Here is a 12391-nt window from a genome sequence, read left to right on the forward strand (position 1 = left end):
AAGAAGATGTGATGAATGTTTTATTTCTATTTCTATGTTGGTTGTGTATGTTGCTCTTTTATATTACAGTGAGGTGAGTAATATTGTAAACGTACACCGATTTTGACTAAATGGGGTAGCAATTTTGACGTTGACCTAAACGCCGCGTTTTGGAAAATAAGCAGCTTATAATTTGGTACCTCATCGACCCTTTTTTTGTTTTACCATGCTTTCGGCAGGGTGGGTACGTGTGTGTGGAGCCCTAACAGCCTGGATCACTTGCTTCGGTATTTACAAGTGCTTGTCCTTACTATAGATGCTACACCACTACACATTTGGCTATATGGTTCTATAACATCTTCGAGATTCAATTTAGTTCTTATAAAATATTCAGTTCAGCTAGGTTCAGTCAATGAAAACAGGCCATAAGAAAACAAATAAGATGTGCCAACAATCTTACTCCCCCCGTGTTTTTTTAAGTGTTACAGTTTGACCGACACATAGTTTAGGCTATTTAATTGACTTAAATAAAATAAGAGATAAGTGGCGTAGTTGGAGTATTAAAAAATTGTAAAAGAAAGATAGTGAAGTCAATAGTTCATTGAAAAGTACGAGTAATGAATTTGAGAGAAAAAATATAGTAGTAGCTAGTGGGTTTGGGTGGGGACTATGAGAGGAGAGAAACATAATATTTTAATAAAGTTTTTTGGCAAAAAAGAAAGTGTAATACTTATTAAAACACGGCCAAATTTGATAAGTGTTATACTTATTAATACATTGAGGAAGTAACATTAATTGAATTGTAACTTTTTCGTGGCTATATAACAAAATATTCCGGCTTTTATATTACCTCCACACTATTAGAGTATTAGGGATGCTGGATGCACATTTTTTACTATACTTTCAAATGTTTGAAATAATGTTGTTTGAATTGTCTTACAATTCACAAACCTATTATAATTCTTGGAAATTCATCACATAAAAAACCTAATGATTCATTTAGCATTCCTTTATACTTTCATTGAATTTATCATTAACATTCGAAGAAAATTACATTGCTTTTGTACTGCAACAAAAAACAAATGGTAACATGAAATAGAGGAAATATATTCATATAATCATATTATCCAACTTAACCTTGTTATCTTATAAGGTGCCAATGTGCCATGCAATGTCTTCAAACAATGAGTCGGCAAACATGGATCTTAATTAAATGCTGATAATATCTAACTTGTACGGGTCTATTCATATGATTGCTAAGATATAATCGTACAAATTAAATCATCAAAAGAATCCAATATATTGTCCATATTTTTGTTTGCAAATGCACCATATTCCATGTTCAATGAATTAAATAGAACAAATTAATGGAAGTAGCAAATAATGGATCTTACAATTCAAAAGTACAGGTTATGCTAATTTTGTACAGCTGCTTTGTTTAGAGAAGTGAGTACATACTGAGAATACAATATCTGCTTATCTGTTAATCGAGGGTACGATTCTGCTAATTCAGCCGATTCAAACCATTTAATTAATAAAATTGGAGTATTTATTAGCAGTAGACAAAAAACTCATGGCCAGCTTCTAAAATTAATAATAAGTTACATCACTCCATAATTGGCCTATCTTCTAAGCTAATTATGCTATACTTGCATAACTCTAAACTCAATTATATGGACATATATACTAATATCTCAAACATGCACATTATTATACTTGGTATGAAGTACTACACAAGTACAGTGCATATGTGCAATCATCCTAAATATTAATTAGGCTGTGAGGGCTTGTTTTGATTGACTGAACTGAGCTGAATATTTAATGAGAGAAGAAATTAAGATAAGAACTGAACTGAAAATAAGCTGAAGAGAACAAACCCTCAAAGAAAACAACTCTTACACTTTTTTTTTCTTTTCTTTTTTTTTTGGCTTAGGGCCTGTTCATATTTACTGAATTGAGCTGAACTGAACTGAACTGATTGGAACTGAACTGAACTGAACTGAACTAATTGGAACTGAACTGAACTGATTGGAACTGAACTGAACTGAACTGAACTGAATTGAGCTGAAATGAATATTTTATGTGAGAGAGAAATTAAGAGCTGAACTGAACTGAACTGAACTGAACTGAACTGAAATGATTGGAACTGAACAGAACTGAACTGAACTGAAATTAAGTAAATGTGAACATGCCCTTAGTAGTTACTAGTTAGTGATATGAACCAGAATAGTAGAATACTACTTCGTATGTTATTGCTAGGGTTTTTTATTTATGTATTTTTTTTATTTTTTTTTTATTGACACATCTCAAAATACTACGTATGAAGTATATGATTATGCACAAGCATCACGTGGTTACCTTGTTTACTTGTCTACAATATGGGATTATTTGATCTGACACAAAGTTTAGTAAATAATTAATCTGATAAGTAAAGGTTCAAAAGCTAAATAAAGCAAAAGAAGACAAATGAATCGCAATCTACCAAATCAACTATGTAGATTATATGATAGATTATGTGGCCAATTCTTTAATCTTTCCCACTTTATTCCATTAATTTTATTTACATTTAATTCTGACAAACTTTATTTGCTCATGTTAATCTCCGAATTTAGCAGTACAATAATACAAATGAGCAAGCAGTGTTTTAAACATACACTGACATCAAATAAAATCATGAAGTTAATTAATTACTCATGTTGTACTATGAATTTTTGGACGGTAGTTGAACATTACATTGAACTAAGACTTAGCTTTTAGAGTGGTCTGTCCACTTAATTAAAAATTTGGAATTTAATTGATAAACTTTTACTTTAATCATGTCCTTATTGATCTTTTTATGTAACTATTTAATTCACCCACTTAATTGGTGCTCATAGGTTGATTCTTAATACATTACTAAAGAAACTGTATATATGAACTAACAAAAATTATATATATGAAGTCTATATTAAGATGATATTTTCACATATAACATTGTTAACATTATATACTCTGTATATGGTTCCTAGAATATACAGTTTAACTCTAAGTTTATACGAATTACATGAAAAACGCAAGTTAAGTGTCAAACTATTTCTCAAAATGGTTGTAAATGTATGGAGTATCATAAGTTTAGTTTAAGCAAAGGCCTTTTGGGAGTATCTAAAGGCCACAGCACAAACCAATGTTCACTTACAATCTTATAATTAAGGGCCTATCCTCTTTAGCTTAATTTCAGTTCAGTTAAGTTCAGTTCAGTTAAGTTCCTAATTTCTTTCTATCATAAATATTTATTTCAGCTCAGCTTAGTTCTAGTAAATCAGAATAGGCCCTAAGGCTTTCATTTTACAATCAATTAGTAATAGGTTTAGTAAGTTACTTGCAACGTTGGCAAACATACATGAAATTTGAAATTTTCCTAGTTCTATTTGGTAGAGAATAACGTTAGACTGTGATATGGTAGTAATTAATTTTTACATAACGTAGAAGGAAAGTCTCATATCAATGTCCATAATAATAAACTTCATACATGTCAGCTCAAATAAGTTACAAGGCGATTATGATTGTTGTATGGTAAATATGGTAATATAGATGATAACAAAACTTGTACTAGTACTTCCTGCTTATAAATAGCGAGTTCTCTCTATCAACTTGTATAGAGTTAGGTCATGCAAACTTCATTCGAACAAATCAAGTTTTGATGATTTAAGTTACAATAAGATTAGATAAAATCACGATATTAGTGTTGGTACGTCTACTTGCCTAGTGCCTGCCTACAATGCCAATAATTATGCAATCCCTAATTTCTAAATTTGGAGTGGATAAAGTTGAAATTTTTGTCAACATGCTCAACCATAAACTTTAAATATGTAGGTGAAACCGAACAAACAAAGAGAAAGGAGCTACTGAGCAAGTGGCTGATGCAAACGTTTCCAAGTGTCTAATTTGGTTGACTCACTCTCCCCATTTAGTTATGGGATAAGTAATTACACTTTTTGCCTACAAAATATGTGTGTATTAGCCAGCTAAAAACATTTGAAACTAGCACATATTCTTAGTCTAATTAAATTAGTTTGATTTAGATTAGTTTCTTTTCGGGTGAAAATAATGGGATCTTCGGACAGGTACTTTCAATTGGACCTTCAGCCCACCAGAAAGGACCTGTCTGAAGGTCATGTTATTTTCACCCATTCAATATTGGAATGGTAGACTATCAATTCATACCATAATAGGACTTTAGTAATGTACAGTAACTTTTTTCTTGAGATTATAAGGTCTGTTCTTGACCGGTTAGTAATATGACAACTAAATCCGAACATAAAAACTCAAATTCAAAGCCGGCAAAATGGAAGATTAAAGAGTGATTCGATATATAATAGCAACGAACTCTCAAAATTTTGCAAGTGGAGTTCTGAAATATATACAGGCTCCAATCTTTCTAACATCCTACATCTACAAAACTTACATACAAATAAAAAACAACAAAATAAAAAAAACCCAAAAAAACAGAGTTTGATATCAGGATCATAGATGAGATCCAATCAAACGGTGGAGATTCATCGACGATTTGATGATGCACCAAATGAAAAGATGGCAACAACAGAATGAGCCATTTTCATTACAATCTGACCCTTAACTTGACCTCTCTTTGGAATCGGACGGCCAGGAGAATTACTACTCTGTGAACCACTTCCTCCGTTTACCATGCTCCTTCTTATTCCTCCTGCCATTATTTGATCAAAAAATTTGTGATTTATTTCTTTGAGATAATAGTAGAGCAACAAAGTAAGAAGAAGAAAATACTTTAATTAGTTTTGGTGGTATTGGAAAATGTTTGATGGTTTTCTTGGTTTGCCACTTTGGTTCTTTTATAGTGCTGATTTTCTCGAAAAGACCAAATTACCCCTCTATTTTTGCAATTTTTACGCTACGCACTTTGAAGTATAATATCTCATGTAGACATGTTGATGTTGTTACAAACTTACAATGACAGATGTGGCCACGTGGGAGATTAATGGGAGGAATAAGAAGCACATAATTTTACGTGGTTTACTAGCAATACATTGTTATGTCCATAGAAGATAAAATCAAGTTTTTATTCCTTAATGATCTTGAAAAATAATACAGTTTACAAAATGAGCTAGATTAATAACATGAAGAGTTTATATGGCATATCAATACTCATAAAAATAAATACTGAATAAATCCTAAAATAGACGTAAAAAACTAAAAACTGAAAATCATTGCTTCCTGCTAACACACATATCGTAAATTTTCAAGAGTGTGAATAACTGAATATCCAACCCAAGTTTCTTTTAGGGCACGCAACATGTAAACATTACTCTAAAACATTTCATTAGATGTCATAAAATTAGAAGTATATGGAAAAAAAAAAAAAAAAAAAAAAAAATTGCTTTCATAAGTGTTTTAACGCTTTAAGGTTTTTTTTTTTTTTTTTCACTTAAAAGTTTTTTCATCTTTCCATTTTTATGGAGCCACCATGTTTATTTCCTTATAAAATACTATATCTGAACTCGTATTTTTGGTGGATAAATATAATGTGTAATTTAGAATTAGAGATGGGTTTAATTTATAAATAGAATGTTGTAATATAAAAAATTGAGCCCGATCCATTTTTCTATATTTTGGATTTGAGTTCGATGTAACACTTTCGGATTGAGTAATTCCTAATTCCTACTAATTATAGTTGGTGTCTTTTTAAGGAAACTCCTGATTTTTATGTGAGATTTTCAGTTAATTCACGCCAAATTTGGATGAAATCATATCACATGAAGTTGGATTTGGTTAAGTCTAATATAGAGAACAGTGGTACGGTGTATACTTTAAAATATCTCTTCTGGATAAATATTAAAAAGATACTTTTAACAGAAAAATAAAAATCAACATAAGGTGGTTGTACGTACCAATCAAAGGTGGCGTCTTGTAAAGATGTGTTTTTGTCTAATAATAAAGCAATTAAACTAATCATCTTCATAAATTCTTAGACCAAGTGTATGAATATGAGATATTTATTTTTTAAAAAAAAAAACAATATCTCATCCCTAATCTTATTTTGATGTTTATTAAATGTCATTTAAAGTTATATATTGACAGATTATATATTGGTATTAGAGCGCCAATAATTACTCCGTATAATATAAGCACAAGCACTTCCTAATTAATAGATAAAATTTACTCTATAATTTTTATTTTAAATAGATTATACTCGTATTAGTGATTGAGCACATATACAACTATAAGTATTGTATATAGGTATTGTGAATGTATAAGTATCGTATATATTATGTTGTTTATCTTGTAATTAGGAAGCCATTAACAAAAGCCTAATCAAGTGATGAATAACTAATTTATATTAATTGACCCAATAATGATGATAAAGCTGCGCTACTAGAAGAGTGTTTCTTAAAGATGCTTGTCCCCTTTACCAAACATAACCAAATAATGTGAGCAAGTTGCAAATAAATTCACGTGGTATTATAAGCTTCACGGGTTGAATTAATTAAATATCTGAAAATAAAAAAAAAAAGCAGGCAAATTATGTAATGAAAAATATCAGCTTTTTATATATTTTAAATTTATTTAATGTCCCTTAGTCTGTGGTACTGTGGTAGTGGAATCTATGTTTTCTTTGGTTTACGGTTGTTTTGGAGTGTAAAGTTTTTATCATATTATGTCTGTGAATGTCATTTAAAGTGACAAATTAGATATTACATGTTTAGAATTTAGATGCATGTATGAAGGTAGGACATATCTGGGGAAATTGACTGCTACAAAAAATTTAGGTACAACTTTTTTGATGTCAATTTATTCTTGGTGAAGTTAATTGAAAATGACTTATACTCGTGGTAGATGCCATATTCTTTAGGGAATTTGTTGTAAGAGACGATTAATAATAACTTATCGTGAGATTGAACTACTAAATTGTAAAATTGATGTTTTTGTTTTAAATGATATTATTAGTTGCCGACGTAATACGTACCACCATTGATTTATTGTTGTTGTTGTACCCATACAAATAAGTTGTGTATATTCCTTTGAAATTTAGGTTTTTGCTCTCAATCATCGATATTATTATTAATAAAGTCCCACACCCAATTCCTTTCTTCGATTTAATAATTGTGTTAAGTTTTGTTTTGAGTCCGAGTGGAATAGCTAGAGCAGAGCTTGAATATTTATTATGGTATAAAGTACAATTAATATTTTTCATCTCACTTAAAACTTATTCTAAATAAAATATAAATGACTAGAAAGAAAAGTGAATAGAAAAAGGGAAAAAAAAAAAAAGTATTTAAGAAGAGAAGTAAAGTGTAGCCAATAATTTCAAATGATCAAGTAAATTAACTGCTTTTCAATTCTAGCTAATAATTTTCACTTTAGCTTTTTAGTTACCGTAAAGAATTCTACGTATAAAGATTTAAATTAGGGTCTTTTCTCATTTACTAAACTGAACTGAACTGAACTAAACTAAACTGAAGTGAACAAACCCTTAATAAGAATGTGCATGCATGGGTTAAAATTTGAAAGTCCTAGTATGGCTGTATGGTGCATTGGTGCTAGATTTAGACAGCCATCAATTTCAGTTACATGTGTTATACAATAACAGTAAGATACTTGTATAAAAAGTTGGTGACCACCTTGTTAGAATCTGAATGTAACACGTACCAATTTGTTTTCGTTCTTTAAATTTAGTGACTTAATCAAGTGCTAACAGCTAGCTAGCATCACCAAGAATGTTGTCCTTTTTATTATACAATCATCAAGATAGTGACTTAACATCATATCAAAACCAATAATTTTAACTTTTTGTTTAGTAGCAATGTGAAAATAAAAACAACCTACTTTCACACGAATCATTATATTTGAGAATTGAGAATCTATTGTTGGGAGGTTGGTATGTACTATGTATTGTAGTATTCTCCGACTAGGATGTCACTTTTAAATGGATCCGTCCATTTAGCTAGTTCTCGAGAATCTTTAGCTAAATTCCAACAAAACCAAAGTGTCTTACAAAATTCGAGTTTTTTTTACATAAAATAGTACTCGTATTCTAGACATATGAGAATATTTGTGTAATTTTTCTATTATTTTAAATAGATTTGAGGTACTCAAAATCATTATTAATAAATAACTAAAGTTTAAAGTTTTTTATGTTGGAAGAAATTGTCTCCAACAACATAAGCTTTACTTCATTGATTGACAATTGTTAGCAAAAAGTACACATTTCAATTGCAATATGTTTGGATGTAAGCAAACAATGAAATAAGTAATTAATTTGATCCAAGTACAAAAAAAATTAATGTCGTAGAATGAAAGTGCACCGGACATAATAAATCGTTTGCAAAGGATAAACTAAAAAAAGAAAAACATTAAGTAGCCCTCCTAATCTAAATGAGGAAATAAAATTCTCAATACATTAGATACAAATATACAATATAATGATTGTTTGGGTGCAACCATTGAATTGAGTTTTTAGGTAGGGCATGTTCTTTTCAGCTTAAGTTCAATTCATTTCAGTTCAGTTTCTAATATCCTGCTCTCATAAAATATACAATTTAGTTCAGTTCAGTTCAGCTCTAATCAGTTCAATTTAGTTCAGTTCAATTCAGCTCAGTTCAGTGAATCAGAACAGGCACATACTCAGTAGCTCTAAAAACACTCGATCTTAATTTAAAAGCCTAAAATTATTAAGATGTACGTAGTGGAAGGAGTTGAACATGTTTAATTGTTTATATGAGTGGATCTGCTATGCGGCATGGGAGCTCGTACGGTGGCTAGTGACATAACGGACTGACTCCGTGTGAACATGGAATTTTATACGAAGAGTTAGTAGTTGGTTTGTAGCATTATTGTAGTATGACCTTGTTTTGACCATTCTCCAAAGGACAACGGCAACGGTCAACAGTCCTCAATTCTTTCATTTCTTGTCCAATGTTCCTATTTATCCATTCCTATTTAAATACTCGAATAAAACAATTGATTTTGACACCCTAATTAATTGTAACAAAAATTGTCATGTATTTACTACTTCATACTTCTTATTATACATTAATTCTACCTCAAATAGAAATCTCATCACTCCAAATTGTCCATATATATATATATATATAACACTAGTATATTTAGAGCTGTCAAAAACAGACCCGAACCAAGAACTCGACCTGAACCGGCAATGATCTGAACCCAACCTGTACCGGACAATGAGGTGAAACTAGTGACCTGTAAACTGACCTGAACCTGACCATATGTTAACCGACAACCGATTTGATCAAATACTTTTTAACCTGAACCTGAACCTGCTCCCAACCTGAGAGTAACCGTCAATCGATTTAATCCGACCCAACAACAATCTGTACCCGAACTAGTACCCGACCTAATTAGAACTTGTACCCGAGTCATGGAAGGTTTAATAAAATTTATATGCCTTTTGTTCATCTTATATACTGGCACAAATCTGTAAACCCACAATCCGATTCAGCTTGTATATTTTTTGTTCTCTACTACTCATATATAGGTTTAATAAAATCTTGATAAAGGTGATCAAATTATGGAAGACGTAATTATATAGGTTCAACTTGAGCACATCGATATTTATTGGAATTGAACTTGAACAAAACCCAACTCAACACTAACTCAAACCCGAATGTACCATCTATTAACCCACTCAAACCTGACCCACACACAACCCGAACCTGAAATTGAATCTGATTTGAATTTGGCTCGAATTGAACCCGACAAATATCCGAAAAGGTGAACGACCTAGAATAAACTCAACTGAAATTGACCCGACCCAAACTTGAACCTAATATGAGGCTAGATTGACCCGGCATAACTAGATCCTAATTTAACCAGAGACATGATTTGAACCAACCCAAATCCGACTTGAATACCCAAATCGACAACTCCACTATAATACACGAAATCGGAGCGATTTAGGAGGTGTCGGGAGCTGGTGTTCGAATTTCATGGAACACTACAGGATGAATGCTGGGACCAGTATATGACCGTTATCCGGAAACGTAAAGGCCCCGTGAGAGCTTATATCCAATACAAGAGGCATGTACGAAATCGGGCAAAACCATTTAAAAGCAAAATGGATGGTTCTACCCACCCATTTAAACTCTCGAGGGTATTAAGGACCACGGTAAACATCTCAGAAATTTTTATTTCCAGGCGAAAAAAGGTTAAAAAATTACAAAATTGAAGGCAATATAATCCACAGTTTTTAATGAATTTTTGAGATCTCGGGGCCCGGTAGCAAAAAGTGTTGAGACCCTAAATCTGTCAAAACTGACCTGACCCGACCCGAGGACCCGACTTTAACCGACAATGATCTAAAATCCAGCCTATACTCGAACAATGGGGTGGATTATTGCCTTCATTTTTGCCACTTTTCACCACTGGCCCAAAACCTCAAAATTTCCTAAAAAGCGTGGATTATAACCTTTAATTTTGTAATTTATATACCTTTTTTCGCCTGGAAGTAAAAATTACCAAGATGTTTACCATTGTCCCTAATACCCTCCAAGAGTCCAGTTGGGTTAGTGGAACCATCCAATATGCCCTTAAACGGTCATTTTACCAGTTCTTAACTTGAAGAGATTTCGTAAAATCAAGCCTACCACGGAAGTTTATGACAACATATAATGATCATATGTGGTTTCAAACTGAACTATATGACCCCAAGATGTATCCCATAGGGTTTCAACGCTTTTCGCCACCGGGCCCCGAAACCTCAAAATTCCTCAAAAAACGTGGATTTTAGCCTTTAATTTTGTAATTTTTTGACCTTTTTTCGCCCGAAAATAAAAATTGTCGAGATGTTTACCATGGTTCCTAATATCCTCCGGGAGTCAAATTGGAACGGTGAAATCATCCAATATGCCCTTAAACGGTCAATTTACCTGTTCACAACTTGTAGTGATTTCGTAAACCCAAGCCTACCACGGACGTTTATGACAACATATGATGATCATATATGGTTTTAAACGGCATTATATAACCCCAAGATGTAGCCCTTAGGGTTTCAAGACTTTTTGCCACCAGACCCCAAAAGCTCAAAATTTCTCAAAATGCGTGGATTATAGCCTTTAATTTTGTAATTTTTTGACCTTTTTTTTCCCGAAAATAAAAATTGTCGAGATATTTACTATGTTCCCTAATATCTTCCGAGAGTACAATTGGGTCGGTGGAACCATCCAATATGCCATTAAACAGTCATTTTACCCGTTCACAACTTGAAGTGATTTCGTAAACTCAAGCCTATTACGGACGTTTATGACAACATATAATGATCGTATATTGTTTCAAACGGCATTATATAACCCCAGGATGTATCATTTAGGGTTTCAAGTTTTTTCGCCACCGGCCCCCAAAACCTCAAAATTTCCTAAAAAAAGCGTGGATTATAGCCTTCAATTTTGTAATTTTTTGACCATTTTTCGCCCCAAAGTAAAAATTGCCGAGATGTTTACCATGGTCCCTAATATCCTTCGGGAGTCAATTTGGGTCGGTGGAACCGTCCAATATGACCTTAAAAGGTCATTTTACCCGTACACAAGCTGTAGTGATTTTGTAAACTCGAGCCTACCACAGACGTTTATGATAACATATAAGATCATACATGGTTTCAAACTGCATTATATGACCCCGAGATGTATCCCTTAGGGTCTAAAGGCTTTTCGTCACCAGGCCCCGAAACCCAAAAATTTCCTCAAAAAGCGTGAATTATAGCCTTTAATATAATTTTGAAATTTTTTGACCTTCTTTCGTCCGGAACTAAAAATTTCCAAGATGTTTACCATGGTCCCTACTACCCTTTGGGAGTACAATTGGTTCGGTGGAACCATCCAATATGCCCTTAAACGGTCATTTTACCCATTCACAACTTGTAGTGATTTCGTAAACTCAAGCCTACCACGAACGTTTATGACAACATATATTGATAATATGTGGTTTCAAATGGCATTATATGACCCCGAGATGTATCCCTTAGGGTTTCAAGGATTTTCGCCACCGGGCCCTGAAATCTCAAAATTCCTCAAAAAGCGTGGATTATAGCCTTTAATTTTGTAATTTTTTGACCTTTTTTCGCCCAGAAATAAAAATTTTCAAGATGTTTACCATGGTCCCTAATACCCTCCAAGAGTCCAATTGTGTCGGAAGAACCATCCTTCATGCTCTTAAACGGTCATTTTACCTGTTCACAACTTGTAGTGATTTCGTAAACTTAAGTCTACCACGGACGTTTATGACAACATATAATGATCATATATAGTTTCAAACGGCATTATATGACACCGAGATATAAACCTTAGGGTCTCAACTCTATTCGCCACCGGGCCCTGAAACTTCAAAATTTCCTCAAAAAGCGTGGATTATAGCTTTCGATGTTGTAATTTTTGGACCTTTTTCA

Source organism: Chenopodium album, chromosome 24, assembly GCF_948465745.1.
Source record: "Chenopodium album chromosome 24, dcCheAlbu1.1, whole genome shotgun sequence".
Taxonomy (NCBI): Eukaryota; Viridiplantae; Streptophyta; class Magnoliopsida; order Caryophyllales; family Amaranthaceae; genus Chenopodium; species Chenopodium album.